We start from the raw sequence: 21,259 nt of genomic DNA, 5'->3' as shown, positions 1-21,259 counted from the left end.
GCCGGCGGTGACATTGTGCACCGGCACAGACATGACCACCATTTTCTCTATCACATTTCACTTGATTCCTGACTCTCAACACATTAATACCTCCACTCCATGTGCTGCTGTGTCCTGTGTCTGGAACCCATGATGGCCTGAGCTACAGGGGATAGGGCCCCAGCCTTCACATCTGAGGAACTTGAGAAGCTTGTGGATTGGGTCCTACCCTTGTATGGACAGTTGCATGGGTCTCCAGATCAACAGGTGAGCCCCTTTTGGGTACTTTGGATGTGACATGGCTGTATGTAGATGTATGTGTGTGCTGGCAGTGTGTCATTTGGGGAGTGTATATTTGCTGCATGTAATGTGTACGCAGAGGTACGAGTAATGTGTGAGATTTATGTGGGATCTATGCAGTATGTAAGCCATTGCTGTAACAGAATGTAGTGCAGAGTTCATGGATCTCTGTTAGAAATGGGGTCTTTGGTTGGCAGTCAGGTTACCCCCTGTCCAAGCAAGGACCCTCACTCTAGTCAGGGTAAGTCACACACAGTCCAAATTATCCTGTGCCCACCATCTAGTAGCTTGGCACTCAGCAATCAGGCTTAACTTAGAAGGCAATGTGTAAAGTACTTGTGCAATAAACCATACAATACCACAATATAACACCACAAAAATACACTACACAGTGTTTAGAAAAATATATAAAATGTATCGGGATAAATGTAGGTCAAAGCGATTAAAGATGAAATAAGCAAATGTAGGGATATCACTGAAAGTGATATCAAGTGTCCTTAGGGTTAAAATATTACTGTAAAAACAATAAAGAGTGTCTTAAGTTCTCCTTGAAACAACAAGTGTCTCTTATGGGGCAAAGTATCTGGTTTGCGTTGACAAATCCTCGCAAGGGACTGCAGAGGAGGAGATGCGTGGAAAACGGTGAGTGTACGTCAGTTTCGCCCCTTCGAACACAGACTTGTGTGGTTATTTCTCATGGGGGGGAGACATTGCATCGATTTCCGGTGCGCGGACTTAGATCCTCTTCGGGTTGCAGGGTTTTCTAACACCCCGGGGACGATGCATGGAATCCTGGGCTTGCGGAGCGAAGTCACAGGTGCTGTGTCAACTCCTGTGGGCGAGGTGCGGAATTTTCTTCCCCACGGCAGGGACTGCATCAATTTCTCTCAGGAAGTTGGGTGGCGTTGTTCTGAATTGGCTTGCGTCTATCCAGTAGGGCCGTGCGGCGAAACTCAGGTCGCGTCTCTGGTGCTGCATCGATCTTCTGTTGTAAAGTCTAGCTGCGTCGTTCCAGACTCAGCGTGCAGTGAATTTTTCACTGCGAGCAGGCTGTGTGTCATTCTTGGCAGGCAGTGGGTTGAATTTTCACCGCACGGTGATTTCAGCTGCAGGAGATAAGTCTTTTTTAGTCCTGAGACTTCAGGGAACAGGAGGCAAGCTCTATCCAAGCCCTTGGAGAGCACTTCTGCAGCAAGGCAAGACAGCAGCAAGACAGGAAGGCAACAGCAAGGCAGCTGTCCACTTCAGAGAGCAGTCAGGTGAGTCCTTTAGGCAGCCAGGCAGTTCTTCTTGTCAGGGTGCAGGTTCTGGTTCAGGTTTCTTCCAGGAAATGTCTCAGGTGTCTGAGGTGGTAGGGCAGAGGCCCTGTTTTTATACCCAAATGTGCCTTTGAATTGTGGATGACTTCAAAGAGTGGCCCCTTTCAGTTCATTCCTGTCTGCCAGGGACCCAGTAGGGTGTGTGGCAGTCCTTTGAGTGAGAGCAGGCCCTCCACTCTCCCAGCCCAGGAAGAGCCATTCAAAATGCAGATGTATGCAAGTGAGGCTGAGTATCCTCTGTTTGGGGTGTGTCTGAGTGAATGTACAAGGAGCTGTCAACTAAACCCAGCTAGACGTGGATTGTAAGGCACAGAAAGATTTAAGTGCAGAGAAATGCTCACTTTCTAAAAGTGGAATTTCTAAAATAGTAAAATCCAACTTCACCAATCAGCACAAATTTGTATTACAATTCTGGTCATACTAGATATGACCTTCCTACTCCTTTCACATCAGCAGCTACCACTCACACAATGTATGAGGGCAGCCCCAATGTTAGCCTATGAAGGGAGCAGGCCTCACAGTAATGTAAAAACAAATTTAGGAGTTTTAAACTACCAGGACATGTAAACTACACAGGTACATGTCCTGCCCTTTACCTACACAGCACCCTGCCCAAGGGGTTACCCAGGGCACACCTTATGGGTGACTTCTATGTAGAAAAAGGGGAGTTTTAGGCAACTACTTTTAAATGCCAAGTCGAATTGGCAGTGAAACTGCACACACAGGCCTTGCAAGGGCAGGCCTGTGACAAGGTTAACGGGCTACTTAAGTGGGTGGCACAATCAGTGCTGCAGGTCCACTATTAGCTTTTAATCTACAGGCCCGGGGCACATATAGTGCACTCTACTAGGAACTTGTATGTAAATAAAATAGTCCAATTGGGTATGAGCCAATGTCACCACGTTTCAAGGAGAGAGCATATGCACTTTAGCACTGATTAGCAATGGTAAAGTGTGCAGAGTCCTAAAGCCAGCAAAAATGAGGTCAGAAAAAGAGAAGGAGGAAGGCAAAATGTCTGGGGATAACCCTGCAGAAAGGCAATTTCCAACAATCTCCTTTTGTCTGTGTTCCCTATGCAGGTCAGCGCCTATCAGAAGAAAGGGTTATGGAGTGCCATCGCCAAGGATGTGCAGACCCCGGGGGTCCATATCGGGCAAAGCATCCACTGCAGAAAGAGGTGGAAGGACCTGTGACTTGGAGGCCCAGTTGTTGAAGTAAGCCTCAACAAGGCCTACTAGTGCAAGGGGTTCACCTTTCTCTGCACAAAGTACTCAGACCATGTAGGAAGAAGTTGGCACAGAAACTGGAATAAAAGACAAAAGTTTATTAACCTCATGAGGTGGTACTACAGTTCAGACAGCACCCTTGGGTAATGTCTGAAGTAGCACACTGAACTGAGAGAGCATGGTCCTTTTATACCCACACAGGGGCTAAAAGGAGATGGTACAATTACGGAAACAAGACTTGTATACATGTAAGGTCATGTGGAAAATGCACAGTCGACAGGTAGGAGGAGCTAACAGTTTCCAAGGACTAACAGCTGCAGACCTTACTGAGCATGTGCGAAAGTAAGAGATGCTAAATATAACTTGTCACTAGGCAGATTTCAAGAGCAGTTAACAGAAAGGTAGGACAGAGCACATGGTGAGCACATGGCAGCATGTAGCAGAGAAAATGGCTGCCATGAATACAAAATGGATTCCGCAAAATGTTCACAATAGTTACTAAATACAAGATGTCTTCTGCTAATGCTTAATCTAATCACTGCTAAATTACAACAGACGACCCTTTCAGCATTAGCTGAAGACATTCGTCTTTCTGGGATAATCTAAATATTCATCCTGTATATTTATGCTCATCATTTCATCTATTTCCTTATCTAACATATGTTGTGCCTTCATTTCTGTAATATTTCTTTTGGTAGGCATACAAGCAGTAATACACATGGAGCAGAACATTGGACCACACTGAATACAGATACAGCATGTAAAAAATATTGCAATTATTACACACAGGACCTTCCAACAGGTAGTTGGTAATATCCATAGTTAGCACAAACAAAATATGTATTATGTGAAGCTGTAAAACTACTATTATTTACACTCTCAATAGTTAAAATCAAGGTACAATCGCTTATCCCTACTGGAATTCGTCCAATGCTTCGTATACATAAATCTGCTTTAGTTTTTGTAACAGAAATCACAAATTGTTCTTTCTTGTCATAGTCTTGTATATTTGTGAAGACATATGGTATTGAAACATTGTCCGGTTGATACTCTTCCGATTCCCATTTAGTTCCTTTAGCTTGGGGATACCCATCTTTGTCTTGGTAGCATACTTTATTAAGGCGAAAAAGAAGTCCGCCCTCTGTACGTTTTCCAGATGCAAACAAAAGCATGTACCAAGCTTGACAAGAACCATTGTGTGAAAAAGGAAGAGGAATGAAAGGTGTTCCTCCTTTCTTTTGATGCGCAGGTATCATTCCACATACCCAACAGTTAGTAGTAGTTGTAGCATTATGAGTATGATGCAACATCTGAATGAAAGTATTATTGAAGTACGATTGACGGTGCTTCTGCTCCTGATAGGGAAGCGTAAAGTAATAGTGATCCTCTGGTACTGGAGTAGTGGCAACAAAAAACTCACGAGCAGGAGACTTCTTTTCAATAAACCAGGTGATTGTTGCTGTAACCACCAAAACAACAACAAACCCCATAATACTAATGATCAATTTGCTATTCATTTTAGCAACAGTGATAATCAACCCTTTCAGAAATGAATTAAAAAACAATCGTTGGGGCTCTTATCCCTGGGCCGCCGCTGATTTCTTCACCACGGGCCAAGACGGGTATCACTACTCTAATGCACGGCTGATCCACCCCCCTTGCCACATTGGCTCTCCGTTTCACTAACCCAGGGCGGTAGCTCAACCAGTCTTTTCAAAACAATTTTCAGATTCTTTCCTTGGTCTCAAATTATATCGCGACACTCCAGAAGTCGTATGGTCCGGGAAGACCTCTGCAGATTCGTCAGGTGATATAGCACGGCCTTTCTCCGTAGTCAAAATCTCTCAATGATCGGTCAGCACAGCAGGTTCCACCAAGGTAGGTAGCACTCTCTTGCAGTGAGTACTATAGACCCAATTCTTTCGGTTCGTCACTCGAACTGCTGTCCTTGTCGCAAGGAGCACCTGTTCTGGGCCTCGCCACATTGGTTCCAAGCTGCTTGATCTTTCAAAAGACTTAGGGGGTCATTCTGACCTCGGCGGTAAAAGGCTCTTACCGCCGGTCAGAAGTCCGCCATTCTACCGCCGCGGTCGCGGTAAACCGCCACGGGCATTCTGACCCACAACTGCCAAACTGCCAAAAACCCGACATCCACGGAAGGCCGCCTCATCAGCGGTCAGCGATAAACTGGAGATGGCCAAACCTCCACCGTCACGCCAACACAAACACACCCATGCCATTACGACCCACGAATCCACGCGGCGGTCTTTCAACCGCGGTATTCCATTGGCAGTACACACCGCCGCGGTCAAAATACACACACCTTTACAAAACACAGCCACATTGGACAATTCGAAATACACACACCTGATACACATACATACACCACTCCCACACATCCAATCAACTATAAAACACACACCCACATCACCCACAAACCCCCACTACTAGAATTTCGGAGAGAAGGCGAGAGAGAGAGAGAGAGAGCACAGCTATCGAAAAACCCAACACACACAGGAACACAACATCATCACCCACACTACATCCATGCACAAAACACCACACACCACCACACACACCACACTCATCACCACAAACACCACCCCACACCACCCCATGGCACCCCAAAGACACCCCAGGTTCTCGGACCAAGAACTCAGGGTCATGGTGGAGGAAATAATAAGGGTAGAGCCCCAGCTATTCGGCACACAGGTGCAGCCCACCACAATAGCTAGGAAGGCGGAGCTATGGCAAAGGATCGTCGACAGGGTCAACGCTGTGGGACAGCATCCCAGAAACCGGGAAGACATCCGAAAGCACTGGAACGACCTACGGGGGAAGGTGCGGTCGATGGTGTCAAGACACAACATCGCTGTGCAGAAGACTGGCGGCGGACCCCCACCCACTCCACCCGAATTCACAGCATGGGAGCAAGAGGTCTTGAACATCCTGCATCCTGAAGGCCTCGCTGGAGTAGGCGGAGGAATGGACTCTGGTAAGTCTAATCTCAACTACCTTACCCCCCCCAACCACCAGCATGCCAACCCATACCCCCACCCTCACCCCCAACCCCCCAGCACACATCCTCCCTGCCAATGTCTCACCAGCACAACCCACCCAACACAACCCCAATCCCTGAATGCCACCACAAACCATGGACACCCATCACCTAAGCATGACCACTGCACATACCCATCCCCCCCCCCCAAACCACCCTCACAACTCCTCCCACAAGGGAATGCCAGCACTGGGGGACAAGGGCACCCACAAATCGCATGCCATGGCACACACAGAAGCAATAACCATACTCTTTTACCCCTGCAGGGCCCGAACGCCAACACACCGGCCAGGAGGGTCCAGATTTGTCCATCCCGCCCCCAGAACAGGCCTCCAGTGATGACAGCAGCTCTGTCGACCTAGAACCTGATGACCAGCCCGGACCATCGGGGACCTCTGGACAGTCGGTTCCCCACACACAGACACAGACCACAGCAGACCCAACCCCCTCTGGGAATACAAGCACAGCTCCCACCCAGCGGGCCCATGCCTCTGTCTCTAGGACAGGTCAATCAGCGGTGTGTCCGCCACTACAGGGCACCCAGGCTGACCCACCACCCCAACAACAACAGGGACCTGGGGGCAGTGGTAGTGGGAACACCGTCCAGGGGACAGAGGTCCGGGGAAACAGGGCAACTGGGAGGGCTGCTGTGCGAGAGGGGGTTGACTGGCCCAGGGTACCCACTCTCCAAGAGGCCCTCACCACCATCATGGGAGCATACCACCACTCCCAGGAGACGATGGCGACGGTACTGGCCAGGTTCCAGGAGATCCAGGCACAGCAGGAGGAACGGTACATGGGGTTCATAGACGAACTCAGGAACATCGGTACCGCAATGGGGACCATCGTCCTGGCCCTCAACCAGATAGTCACCACATTGCGGGACCATGTGGCACCCCAAAGGGCCCCCGTCACCAGCCCGTACGACGAACAGCCTACCACCTCTGCCGGCGCTAGTGGACAGGAGGCCCCCACACCACGACAGGCCACCAGAACCCCACCTCCTGCTGAAGATCAACCACCCCGCAAGCGGAACCTGAGATCACACAAGAAGACAGAGTAGGATGCCAAGACCCCCGCCAGCATAAGATACCCCCTGATGTCATCCCACTGTCCCACATTGTCACCCTGTCCAACCTTGAACTGCCCCTGCTCCATCCTTCCACAGGCATATGGGCAATGCACCTGTGCTACTGAGAACTGGACTCTGCCATGGACATTACTCCACCCCCACCCATCACCGTTTTACTATCATGGACCTATACGCAGCACTTTAAATAAATCACCAATTGCACTTCAAATGTCAGGAGTCTGCTTGTATTCTTTACAAATGTATTACACCTAACGGTGCAATAATGTTCATTTACATTGTGATGACAACATACCAGTGTCAATAAGCATTAGTTCATGGGCAAACTAAGCAGAAGTCACGCTGTGGGTCATACAGCTCTGAAAAGGGAAGGGAAAGTCAAAAATCAGGAAAAGGAACTGGGGGGAAACACAGAAAGTAGAGATGCAGGAGGACAGAAGTAAATGTAAAATGGCGTGGGTGATTCTTACCTGTGTGCTACTGAAAATACTGTTGTATAACTGTGTCCCTGTTGTCCGTGTCGTCCCCGTCGTCTTCCTCCTCTTCACTCTCCACAGGCTCCACAGCTGCTACAACACCACCATCTGGACCATCCTCCTGCAGGAAAGGCACCTGGCGTCGCAAAGCCAGGTTGTGAAGCATACAGCAGGCCACGATGATCTGGCACACCTTCTTTGGTGAGTACATTAGGGATCCACCAGTCATATGGAGGCACCTAAACCTGGCCTTCAGGACCCCGAAGGTCCGTTCTATAATCCTCCTTGTTCGCCCATGTGCCTCATTGTACCGTTCCTCTGCACTGGTCCGGGGATTCCTCACTGGGGTCAATAGCCAAGGCAGGTTGGGGTAACCAGAGTCACCTATTAGCCACACACGGTGTCTCTGTAGCTGTTCCATCACATAAGGGATGCTGCTATTTCGCATGACATACGCGTCATGCACTGAACCCGGGAACTTGGCATTTAGATGGGAGATGTACTGGTCAGCCAAACAGACCACCTGGACATTCATCGAATGGTAATTTTTTCTATTTCTGTACACCTGCTCATTGTCATTTGGGGGTACTAAAGCCACATGGGTCCCATCAATGGCACCAATAATGTTGGGGATATGTCCAAGGACATAGAAATCACCCTTCACAGTGGCCAAATCACCCTCCTCAGGGAAACAATGTATCTCCGCATGTATTTCATCAGGGCAGACAACACTCTGGACAAAACCTTAGAAAACATAGGCTGAGACATCCCTGATGACATGGCCACTGTTGTCTGAAAAGACCCACTTGCCAAAAAATGGAGTACTGACAGAACCTGCACCAGAGGGGGAATCCCTGTGGGTTGGCGGATGGGGGACATCAGGTCAGGCTCCAGCTGGGCACACAGTTCATGTATAGTGGCTCGGTCAAGTCGGTATCGAAGTATAATATGTCGTTCTTCCATTGTCGACAGGTCCACCAGCGGTCGGTACACTGGAGGATTCATCCTTCTCCTCGCAAGTCCCAGCGGACGGTGCCTAGGAAGGACAACATGGAGCACAGAGTCAAGCAACCCACATGTTCGTTCACACAGCTTGCACAGTTGCACGAATCGCTATGCATTGAAAGGCTTGTATGAGTGGCAATGCAAGGCCTAGGCCTGTGTGACCAGTAGAAATTAAGATATGGGGGCCCTTGAAATGGCGGCTGCCTGACCTGTGAAGTGTGACAGTGGGATGTGAGGTCACTGCGCTGGCGTGGCACACCGTGGCGGTAGGCGGTCGAAGACCGCGGCGCAAAGCAGCATTGGTTAACATTGAACCCTATGGGTCTCAGAAGCCAATGACGATGTGCGCCGGCGGTCACGGTACGCACCGCCGCGGTACGCACCGCCGCGGGCGTGACCGCCATTTTCTATCTGATTAATCACTCGAGACCTGATCATCCACAGGAGAGGACCTATACTGCAAGTGCTGCTGTGACCTCGGTCTGGAAAAGACAATGGCTGCTGCGACTGGGGAAAGGGCCCCTGCCTTCACTTCAGAAGAGTTGGAGAAACTTGTGGATGGGGTCCTGCCCCAGTATGCGCTACTCTACGGTCCTCCAGACCAACAGGTAAGTACACTGGGTGCACGTTGAATGGGCTATGCCTGGGTTGTGTATGGTGGATGTAAGATGGTGGGGTGGGGAGTGAATGAGGAGTGCAAGGCACGACAGATGAGAGCATGTGCCACATGGCAGGGTTGGGGAGGGGGGGGGGGGGGGCAATCACATCTAACATGCAGAAAATGTTGACATTTTCTTTCCCACCCTGTACATGTCACATAGGTCAGCGCCCATCAGAAAGTCGACATTTGGCGTGACATCGCCAAGGAATTCCGGGACCTGGGGGTCCACAACAGACGGGGCACCCACTGCCGAAAGAGGTGGGAGGACATCCGCCGTGGGACCAGGAAGACCGCCGAGTCACTGCTGGGGATGGCCTCCCAACGTAGGAGGGGTGCCAGTCGTACCTTGACCCCCCTGATGTCCCGGATCCTGGCGGTGGCCTACCCCGATTTGGATGGGCGCGTGAGGACATCACAGCAGACACAAGGGGGTGAGTACCAGCACATTCTGCTATCTTTACACGCAGTGGAGGCGTCTGGGTGGGGGAGGAGGGCTGTGGGTGACATTAGGCCAGGGCGCTTTCTGTAGTGTAGTCCCCTCCTTCAGGCATGGCCCTGTTCCCCCGCCCCCCACCTCTGTAGGGTGCCAAGTACAGCAATGCATGGTCCAGCATCACCCATGTGCGCATTTGTTGATCATAGACCTGTTGGCCTAGTCACAAGTACTGAGTAGCGTACCCCGATTGCGCGGCGTAGTGCATGAGGCTCCTGTGTCTGTCCTCTCCGCCAACGGTGTTGTCAATGCATGCACTCAACCTGTTTTTATTTCTCCCCCCACCCTTTTTCTTTATCTTCTTGTGCATGTGTGCATTAGCATCATCAGGCGGAGGAGAATTGGCATCGGAGCACGAGGGAGCTGCAAGTCACAAGGCCCCGGTGGGCCATGGTACAGACACCGAGGTCACCAGTGATACGGAGGGCAGGGGGAGCACCACAACGGGGACCCGTGGTGACACCAGCGACACCGACACGTCCTCGGAAGGGAGCTCCCTAGTGGTGGCAGCAACATCCGGGCCCCCCGCCTCTACAGGTACAGCCGCCACCCAGCGCACCAGCTCCGCCCTCCCAGCAGCCCCTCAGTCTTCTCTCCGTGCCAGCTCGCCCAAGAAGGCGGGCATCTCCTTCGCCCCAGGCACCTCAGGCCCTGCCCCTGTTACCCCTGCTGCCCTCGGTGAGGAGGTCATTGACCTCCTACAGACCATCATTGTTGGGCAGTCTACCCTTTTGAATGCCATCCAGGGGGTAGAGAGGGAGGTGCATCGGAGCAATGCATACCTGGAGGGCATTCATTCGGGTCAGGCTGCCCATCAACGATCGTTCAATGCTCTGGCCTCAGCACTGACGGCAGCCATTGTCCCTGTTTCCAGCCTCCCTCTTCTGACTGCCTCCACCCTGTCTCTGTCTCCTGTTCCTCAGCCTATCCCATCCACACCATCAGACCAGCCTGCACACACCTCAACACCCAAGGGCAGCTCATCCAGACATAAGCACCACAGATCACACAAGCATTCACCCAAGCAACACCCAGATGCAGACATGCCAACAGTCACTACCACCCCTGTGTCCCCCTCCTCCTTGTCTCCCTCCTCCCTCCCTGTGACGTCTCCACTCACACCTGCATGCACACCACCATCAGCCAGTACTTCCATCACCAGCACACCCTCCAGTACAGTCCGCACATGTGCAGTCACCACCCCCACTGCCATTTACACGTCCCCTGTGTCCTCTCCCACTGTGTCTGTCACCCCCTCTTCCAAGACACACAAACGCAGGCAGCCACCCACCCAACAGCCATCCACCTCACGCCAGCCTCCGTCACAAGCACCTGCACCCAAAGACAGCACACCTGACTCTCCTACAACCAAATCCTCTTCCTCCACTCCCATACCCACTACACCTACCCTTTACATTGGTCCTAAAAAACTTTACCTCTCAAAACTTAACCTCTTTGCCCAACCTGACCCACCCCCTCCATCTGCTAAGAGTCCCAAGAGCACCTCAGCCACCACCAGCCCTGCTTCAAGTGTCAGCATTGTGCACGGGTTTTGGAGACCACCCTTTCCCAGCACTGATACATCGGCCAGCAGCAAGGGGACAGCCAGCCCCCCCCTGGAAAGAGGACCCGTAAAATCAAGGCCCGCCACGAGAAGACTGACACGGCTACCCCCAAGGAGCAAAGTCCTGGGCCGTCACCTGCCACAACATCCAGGGGAGGCAAGGGCCAGAGAGCCTCATCGAAGGAGGGCAAGGGCAGCAGGGCGGAGAAGACAGCCAGCAGGGGCGTGGACCAGGAGGGACCCACAAGCCCCATCCCGGGTGTGAGGGAGGACACCCACGGGCCCAGGACTCCGTCACAGAAGGGTCCAGCAACTGCACGGTCAGAGGGCGACTAAGCAGGGAGTCCTGGCCAGGTCTGCCTCCCTTGATTGACTGGACAAGGACCGCTGAAGAGGGCCCCACCGTGCAGCAAGGCACCGCTGAAGAGGGCCCGCCGGGCAGAAAGGCACTGCTGAAGAGGGCCCGCCGTGCAGCAAGGCACCGCTGAAGAGGACCCCGCCGGGCAGAAAGGCACTGCTGAAGAGGGCCCTGCCGTGCAGCAAGGCACCGCTGAAGAGGGCCCCGCCGGGCAGAAAGGCACCGCTGAAGAGGGCCCCGCCGTGCAGCAAGGCACCGCTGAAGAGGGCCCCGCTGGGCAGAAAGGCACCGCTGAATAGGGCCCCGTCGGGCAGAAAGGCACCGCTCCGCTGGGCCCTTCCTGTCAAGCACCGCTCCGCTGGGCCCTTCCTGTCAAGCACCGCTCCGCTGGGCCCTTCCTGTCAAGCACCGCTCCGCTGGGCCTCGCCGTCTCAAGCACCACTCCGCTGGCCCCGCCGTCTCAGGCACCGCTCCGCTGGGCCCTTCTTGTCAAGCACCGCTCCGCTGGGCCCCGCCGTCTCAAGCACCGCTCCGCTGGGCCTCGCCGTCTCAAGCACCGCTCCGCTGGGCCCTTCCTGTCAAACACCGCTCCGCTGGGCCCTTCCTGTCAAGCACCGCTCCGCTGGGCCCCGCCGTCTCAAGCACCGCTCCGCTGGGCCTCGCCGTCTCAAGCACCGCTCCGCTGGGCCTCGCCGTCTCAAGCACCGCTCCGCTGGGCCCTTCCTGTCAAGCACCGCTACGCTGGGCCCTTCCTGTCAAGCACCGCTCCGCTGGGCCCCGCCGTCTCAAGCACCGCTCCGCTGGGCCTCGCCGTCTCAAGCACCGCTCCGCTGGGCCTCGCCGTCTCAAGCACCGCTCCGCTGGGCCCTTCCTGTCAAGCACTGCTCCGCTGGGCCCTTCCTGTCAAGCACCGCTCCGCTGGGCCTCGCCGTCTCAAGCACCGCTCCGCTGGGCCCTTCCTGTCAAGCACTGCTCCGCTGGGCCCCGCCGTCTCAAGCACCGCTCCGCTGGGCCTCACTGTCTCAAGCACCGCTCCGCTGGGCCTCGCCGTCTCAAGCACCGCTCCGCTGGGCCCTTCCTGTCAAGCACCGCTCCGCTGGGCCCTTCCTGTCAAGCACCGCTCCGCTGGGCCCCGCCGTCTCAAGCACCGCTCCGCTGGGCCTTGCCGTCTCAAGCACCGCTCCGCTGGGCCCTTCCTGTCAAGCACCGCTGGCCCATTGACAGTGCTGGTTCTGTGTCGAGCTAGTGTTCACGCTGCACTCGGGGCACCCTGCCTCCTCCATTACCTGTGGAGTCTGTAATCCACCTGATGGCCTGTGTCTCTGCACTCCCCAGGATGGCAGAGTGGGCAGACCACCCACTGTAGAGACTTGTGAGACTGTGGCTTTGCACTCCCCAGGATGGCAGAGTGGGCAGACCACCCACTGTAGAGGCTTGTGAGACTGTGGCTTTGCACTCCCCAGGATGGCAGAGTGGGCAGACCACCCACTGTAGAGACTTGTGAGACTGTGGCTTTGCACTCCCCAGGATGGCACAGTGGGCATGGTGGACCCTTCGTGGATCTGGCGTCGTGGACTCATGTGGCTGAGGTGCCCCCCCTTCCCTTCCCCCTGAGGTGCCTGTAGTTTTGTCATCTGATGCCCCAGCAGTGTTCTCTCCAACGGACTCAGGTCTCCTGTGTGGGCTTTGCCCATGTGTTGATGCACTTTGGCCCACGGACAGTGGAAATTTAAGTGACTGTGCAGGACTTATTGCCTATGTTTATCGGTTTCGCAAGGTTCTTACTTGATTTTTTTGAATTCATATTGCTATTTTACCATGACTTCAATGACCCTCTTTTATACATAAATTTTGATTCTCACTTTAATTATGTCTTTGGATTATTCTGGGGGGTTTGGGTGGTGTCACTGTGACTTGGTGCTCTGCATTGGTGTGTAGATAGTTGGGGGGGGTCGCATATGTGTGTGCACGTAAGCTTTCCTCCTCCCCCCTCCCCTGTGTCGTAGGTGCAGTACTCACCGTTGTCGTCTGCGCCGGCGTTCGTACTCGTGGTAGATGAGCAGGTAGACAATAGCTGGTAGGATGTTTAATTCGGGTTCCATGCTGTTCTCCGTCCTCGTGGAGTGTGTATAGGTGAGCGTTTTCCCGTTCGTAGTCTGTTTCCGACGTGTTTTTATCGGCGGGGCTCCCGCCCCGGAAAAGGTGGCGGATTGGTGTGTTGTGATAGTGTGGGCGGTACATTGTCTGCCGCCTGGCTGTTGGCGGTGACCGCCGCGCTGTTTGTTTGTGCCGCCGTGGCGGTCGGAGTGTTAAAGCGGCGGCCTGTGTTGGCGGTTCCCGCCAGGGTCAGAATTCCATTTTTTGGACCGCCAGCCTGTTGGCGGGTTGGCCGCCGCTTTAACACTGACCGCCAGGGTCAGAATGACCGCCTTAATCATCACCTGATCACCAGGTCGGAGTTCATGGCCTTCACCTGTAGATCTGTCAGGAAGTGCTTCTCGAACCTGTTGATGAATAGAAACCAAATTGTCGGTTAACTGTGCCAAATAATCATTCATCAGGACACAAGGTATATCATATACAGATTTTGGTTTAGAAACTCCCCAAATATTCATTGGTCTCCCAAATACTACTTCATAGGGGCTAAGGCCAAGTCGGGAGTGTGGCACTGACCTAATAGACAATAATGCCAATGGTAATGCATCCGGCCAAGTTAAGGATGTGGAAGCCTTTATCTTCGCTAATTTCAGCTTCAATGTAGCATTATACCTTTCCACCAACCCTGCTGATTGTGGGTGGAAAACCGCATGGAACTTCTGTTTGATCCCTAATCCTTTCAGGACATACTTAATAACTTCCCCAACAAAATGAAGTCCGTTATCACTCCATAAAAGTCTGCAAACACCAAATCTAGGGAAAAATTCTTTCAAAAGCACCTTCGCTGTGGTAATGGCAGTATTATCCTTTGTGGGGTACGCCTCTATCCATTTACTGAAGGCACAAACCACCACCAAGACATACTTTAAATTGTTGCAGCGTTCAAGCTGAATATAATCCATTTGTAGAACTTCAAAAGGTGCAGTTGGTGTAGCAAACCCTCCTGCAGGAGTACGTGTCCATTTCCATTTATCCATCTGCTTATTCCGCCAACAGCCCTCATCATCCAATTCTCCATCTTTAGACCATTGCTCACGTTCTTTCACAGAAGCAGATTTCTGTATATCTAATACGTCTTGTCTAGCATTATGCCAACGTTCAGCTTGTGACTTCACTACATACATAGAAGTAGTACTTCGCTGCATCACAGTCTCACGTGCTACACGGTCTGCAAGAACATTACCTTGCCCTATCTTATCGGTCACTTTCTTATGTGCACTACATTTCACAATAGCTAGTTTATTTGGATATGTCAATGCAGTCAAGAGGTTATGCACTATTTCTCCGTGCATTATCTGCATCCCTTGGGATGTGAGAAAACCTCTTTCCTTCCAAAGCAAACCAAAATCATGAGCCACTGCAAAAGCATGGCGGCTGTCTGTGTAAATGTTCACACTTAAATCAGTACTAAGCTCACATGCTTGTGTCAAAGCAATTAGTTCAGCTGCTTGAGCTGACTTCTGTGGTATACGAGCTGTCTCCACTACCGTGTGTATTGTGGTGATTGCATATGCAGCTGAGGTCGTACCATCTGGCAACTTCAAACAAGACCCATCAACCCACAGTTCCCCGTCTACATCTAAAAGGGGCGTATCTTGTAAATCAACACAACCCTTTGTCTGTTCTTCGGTAAGGAATATACAATCATGTGTTTCTTGTGACTGAGGCTGAGTCACCGGATATGGCAACAAAGTAGCTGGATTTAGTGTCGCACATCTCTTCACTGTAATGTGAGGAGCCAACAATGTCAACTCATAACCTGTCATACGGGCGCTAGTTAAATGTTGTGTCTTTGTTTGATTTAAAAGAGCATCAACCGCATGGGGTACTAGCACCAACAGCTTATGTGACAAAACTATCCCTTCACTCCGACGTATTGAGACAGCTGTTGCGGCAACTGAACGAAAACACCCAGGCAACGCTCGAGCGACAGGATCAAGTACTGCTGAAAAATATGCACAGGGACGCTGCTTATTGCCATGTGTCTGTACTAGAACTGACAATGCACATCCATCTTTCTCGTGTACGTAAAGTGCAAAAGGCTTCATGTAATCTGGAGTACCTAACACTGGTGCAGAACAATGGGCTTGTCGCAGCTGCCGGAAAGCAGTCTCACATTCATCTGTCCATGGGAGGGGCATTGGAGTATCTTTAGTCAAAAGTGCTAGCAAAGGTTTGGCAATGTGTGAAAACCCTAATATCCATTGCCTACAAAAAGAAGTAAGACCAAGGAATGCACGAACATCTTTCTGAGTAGAGGGTACTGGTGTGTCTAAAATTGCTTGAATACGATCTGATGTAAGTGCACGGCCCTCCTTAGACAAAAGGTGACCTAAATAGGTTACCTTTGGTCTACAATATTGCAATTTCTTTCGTGACACTTTATGATGGTGTGAAGCAAGAAAAGAAAGTAAGGACAAAGTGCACTTTTCACATTGCTCCGGGGTATCAGCTGCCAACAAAATATCATCAACATATTGTATGAGAGCCACACCTTCAGGTAAAACAAAAGAATCAAGGTGTCCAAAGTCATTTTACAAGAACTAATTGCTCCCTCAACTTCCTCATAAAAGGCGGCTGGATTTTTCCTCGGGTCAGGTAATGCTGTTTTAAGTGCCATTACATCTGCCCTATTCCAAGGAGTATACACCCAATTATAAATAAAATAACCCTTAGTATCAACAGAAGTTTTATCATCACTTGTACCCAATCCTTTAGGAGGAACATACAAAGGCGCGGCCTCCCGCATTGGTTTCGCGTGAACTATCATAATCTTATCTGTTTCAAAGATGGAAGCTTGCGCCCCTTCGGGCTGGGATGCTCGTGCAACTGCATCCGCAGCCCTTTTCTCTTCTTGCAAACGGACTGCCACAATACGTAATTTCATTAAAAGCCTGATTGCATCAGCCACCTGGGAGAAAACAAAAAGACCATCACGCATTTGCTTATGATCAGCTGCTACATCATCGGGCTCTAACTCATCAGAATATTTCCGATATAGTTCAATAACTTCTGAGCCAAATGCCTCAGTAAAATATAGCTGCTCCTTTTCCGTCCACCCTTTCATGTTGTCTAAAAGTTCAGAAGCAGAAACAACGCTACGAATTGTTTCACAAGCAATAGATCTAAGCTCAGACGCACGGTCAGCAGGCAGCATAGAGCGACTGTCCCGCATCTTCTGTTGCTCCGAACTGGAGACTTTAGGTAACTCATGAGGGGCAGAAGGGACGACATACGGAGGTGGAGGGCGATCTAGTAACAATAAATCATCATGTGGTTTATTAAGGATAGGATAGAGAGGTTGCCTAACAGTGTATTGGCAGTTACCTGTAGCTTACGTTGTTTCTCTTCTAGCTCGTTTGTCATTTATTTCTTTCTTTCTCATTTCCAATGCTTTCACATATACATTCTTCCGCTGCTCTTTCTCAAGCAAGGCTTGCTCACGCTTCACTCGTCCATGCGCTTCTTTCTCCCACATTCGTACACAGTCAAACATATCTTGCCTAGACTTTCGCTTACACATACATTATTCCACATACTCAATCTTTCGCAAATCAAATGACCCATGCATAGGCCAACGTAACTCAGGATCCGCACGGGTGTATTTATTCCATAATGTGCTGTACATTATAGAAGAAAGACCATGTTTAACATACATATCTCTATTTGGCGTCCCCTCTGGGGGTGCCGGTTGCGATTCTTCCAGTCTCAAATTGGTACCATTACAAAAGCAACACATCCTACGAAGTGCGCTAAAAACAGGCATGCCAAAAATAGTGCAGAATATGCAATATTATAATCAAAGTAGCACTTAAGGTGCCGTTAAAATCAAAATTAAATTGGAGAAAATTCTCCTCATTACCTGCCTATATAAATTGCAATTTATATATCAAATCCAAAGAATACAAATTGACCAGTGACCCAAATCACGAGAGCCACAGTAAGTAGTGCTAAACTACATTACCAAACACAGGCATCAAAACCCACAGCAAGTGCCGTAAAACGGCTCTTACCAATCACAGGGTGTCCAGGTTCCAACTGCCAAGTTCTAAAATCGACCAAATGGTCACTGCATGACGAATGAACTAAAAGGATCTCAGTCGAGGACCGGCGCCACCTGGATGGTCAAGTCAGAAGGAAGGGAAAAACGCTGTGGTTGCCAAGACTCGGGTCTCCTCAGGCATTGATCGTCCGCAGCGAGATCCCAATCCTTCGTCGCGACCAATCCGTTGGGCATCCGAGTCGCTTATGAGTCCCTGTTCGGGCGCCAATTTGTTGAAGTAAGCCTCAGCAAAGCCTACTAGTGCAAGGGGTTCACCTTTCTCTGCACAAAGTCCTCAGACCATGTAGGAAGAAGTTGGCACAGAAACTGGAATAAAAGACAAAAGTTTATTAACCTCATGAGGTAGTACTACAGTTCAGACAGCACCCTTGGGTAATGTCTGAAGTAGCACACTGAACTGAGAGAGCATGGTCCTTTTATACCCACACAGGGGCTTAAAGGAGATGGTACAATTATGGAAACAAGACTTGTATACATGTAAGGTCATGTGGAAAATGCACAGTCGACAGGTAGGAAGAGCTAACAGTTTCCAAGGACTAACAGCTGCAGACCTTACTGAGCATGTGCGAAAGTAAGAGATGCTAAATATAACTTGTCACTAGGCAGATTTCAAGAGCAGTTAACAGAAAGGTAAGACAGAGCACATGGTGAGCACATGGCAGCATGTAGCAGAGAAAATGGCTGCCATGAATACAAAATGGATTCTGCAAAATGTTCACAATAGTTACTAAATACAAGATGTCTTCTGCTAATGCTTAATCTAATCACTGCTAAATTACAACACAGTTGGGGATGTCCTCCCAGTGAGGGAGGGGTGTGCCTCAGACCCTGGCCAATCTAATGGCTTCCATACAGGTGGTGGCCAATCTAGAGTTGGAAGGGCGCTCTAGGGCAGCACAGCAGCCACAAGGGGGTGAGTACACACTATATGGAATTACTTTTTGATGCCTGCATGTTGTATGGGTGCAAGGTTCTAGTCAGAGAATGGCTCAATATGACATTTGGCTAATCTTGTATAGTCCTGCTTAGAAATGTAGAGTGCTATGTACATTTGGTATTAGCAAGTAGTTGGCATACCATGGCATACATGGCTTACTGAGTCTCAGTAGGTGTGCAGATGGTAGTTTTTGAGTTCATTTCAGCTTTTGTTCCCAGGCAATGGTTTGGTATTGGGGTTCATACTGCACAGTGTTAGTCCCAGTAAGTCTCTATTATATGTATGCAAAATGTGTTGTAATTGACCCTGTGCGCCCTTTCTTTCTCCCAAACCTTCTCTCCTTTTGTCATCCTGTCCTTGTGTGCATAAGCATCAACTAGCAAAGGAGCAGGGGCACCGGCTAGTGGGGGAGCTACAGCCCACGGGACCCAAGAGGCAGAGTCCACTGAAGCCAAGGGGACAAATGGGTTAGAGGGCCAGGGGATCACCACGGGGGAGACAGGAGTCGATGCTGCTGACTCTGATTACTTCTCCAATGGAAGCTCCATGGTGGCAGACCCTCTTTGACCACCCCAGCTACATCATCTTCCGCCACACCCATACAAGCACTGCCCTCCCAGTAGCCCCCAACCCAGTTGCCCGTGCCCGTTCACCCAGGAGGGTGGTCTTCTCCTTTGTACCAGGCACCTCAGGCCCCGCACCAGTCAGCCCTCCTGCCCTCACTGAGGAGGCTATTGACCTACTCAGATCCACCTCTGTAGGGCAGTCAACCATAGTGAATGCCATCCTGGGGCTGGCATCCCAGATTTAGCAATGCAAAGCCTACGTGGAGGGCATTCACAGTGGCTTGGCTGCCGTACAGGGATCGTTTCAGGCTCTGGTCTTCCCTTTGATGGCAGCCAGTGTCCCTGGTTCTTCTGCCCCCCCTCTAACTACCTGTTCCCAGTCCCAAAGCCCTCCTGCCACCCATCTCAAGCACACAATCAGACCAGAATGCACCCAAGACAACAGACAGGACTCACACAGACAAGCACAGGCACCACAGATCACACCACAAACATACACACAGCTAACACAGAAACACAACAACAGCCACTACCTCCACTGTCTCTCCTTCCTCCCTCACAGTCACATAAGCACTCATACGTGCAAGCACTTCATCCTCAGTCCAAAATCATCTCACCTGTACAGCCTTACTCACAGTCACCACAACAGCAGACACGCAGACTAGCACCCCATTCACCACATGTGCAGTCACCACCACCACCACCATCACAATAACATGCAGCACACCAACCTCACTTGCAGACACCACCACAATCTACATGCACACAACCTGTTTGTCCTCTCCCACCCTGTCTGCCCATCCCCCTCCCAAAACACATAAACGCTCCCACTCAGACACTCAACAGCCATCCACCTCACACACGCAAACAGTACATGCACCTGCAACCCAGTTTAGCACACCTACTCCTCCTACAGCCACTCCTTCCACCTTCACTCCCATATCTGCTCCCATAGTTCCCCCATTGTACCAAAAAAAGTCTTCCTTGCCCCCTTTGACCTCTTCCCTCCTCCTCCCCCACCCAGTGCTGTCCAGAAAAGGAAGGTCCCACTTCCCCAGCCCAGTACCTCCAGCTTCCAGTCCTCTTATGTCCCTCCCCCTACAGCTAAACCTCCCACTAAGGGGCACAAGACTGCCACTCCTCCACCCCCTAAAAAGAAAAGCAAAGGCCTGCCACCTCCCAAACCAAAGGGCCCCCCTCCCAAGAGCCCCCCAATTCTCCTCCCCACCCCTGAGGTACCTGCCTTGTTCGTTATCCTGTGGGTTGGTTCTTACATTGGACTGGCCAATTACTCTTTTTACATAGTTGTCATATTGTTGTGGGCGCTATTCACACTGGAATACAGTGGTTGGACCAAAGATATTTATCATGACTTTCTTTAGTTTGGGCTTATGTTGCTGTTGGATTTCTCAGCAGATTGTTCCCGGTGTGTGGTATGTGTGTATGCTGTGTGTTGTGCATGTGGGTGTGTCTCTCTCTCCTCCCTCCATTGTGTGCTAGGCGGCTGTACTTGACGCTGTCATTGTTGCTGCTCCTGAACTGCCATTGCGTGGTACAGCATCGGCAGGGCTTCCATTTCAGGTTCCATGGCGGCCGTGGACTAATCTGTGTCCCTGGAGTTGAGTGTCTACTTTTATATGATTTGTTTCATGCATGCTTTTCATGGCGGTGGTCCCGCCCCAGAAATCCTGACGGTGTGCTATGTCATAATATGGTAGGTGGGGGTATGGTGTTCTGCCAGCCTGAAAATGGCTACCACCGTGGTCGGTAGCTGGACCACACTGGCGGTTCAGGTGGTACATTGGCTGTATATAGAGAGATCACCACCATGGTCATAATTTGGCAGTCTTCATCGGCAGTCTAGTGACAGAACTACTGCCATCGTCGGCATGGCGGTCAACTGACTGCCAATGTCGTAATGAGGTCCATAGTCATCAGCATACTGACAACCTTCAGACAAATCTGTTCTCATTTCAGCCATTCTTTTTAAGCCTGGAAGCAGTTGTG

Source organism: Pleurodeles waltl, chromosome 3_1 (genome assembly GCF_031143425.1).
Source record: "Pleurodeles waltl isolate 20211129_DDA chromosome 3_1, aPleWal1.hap1.20221129, whole genome shotgun sequence".
In the NCBI taxonomy this organism is placed as follows: Eukaryota; Metazoa; Chordata; class Amphibia; order Caudata; family Salamandridae; genus Pleurodeles; species Pleurodeles waltl.
Note: the sequence above shows the minus strand (reverse complement) of the source record.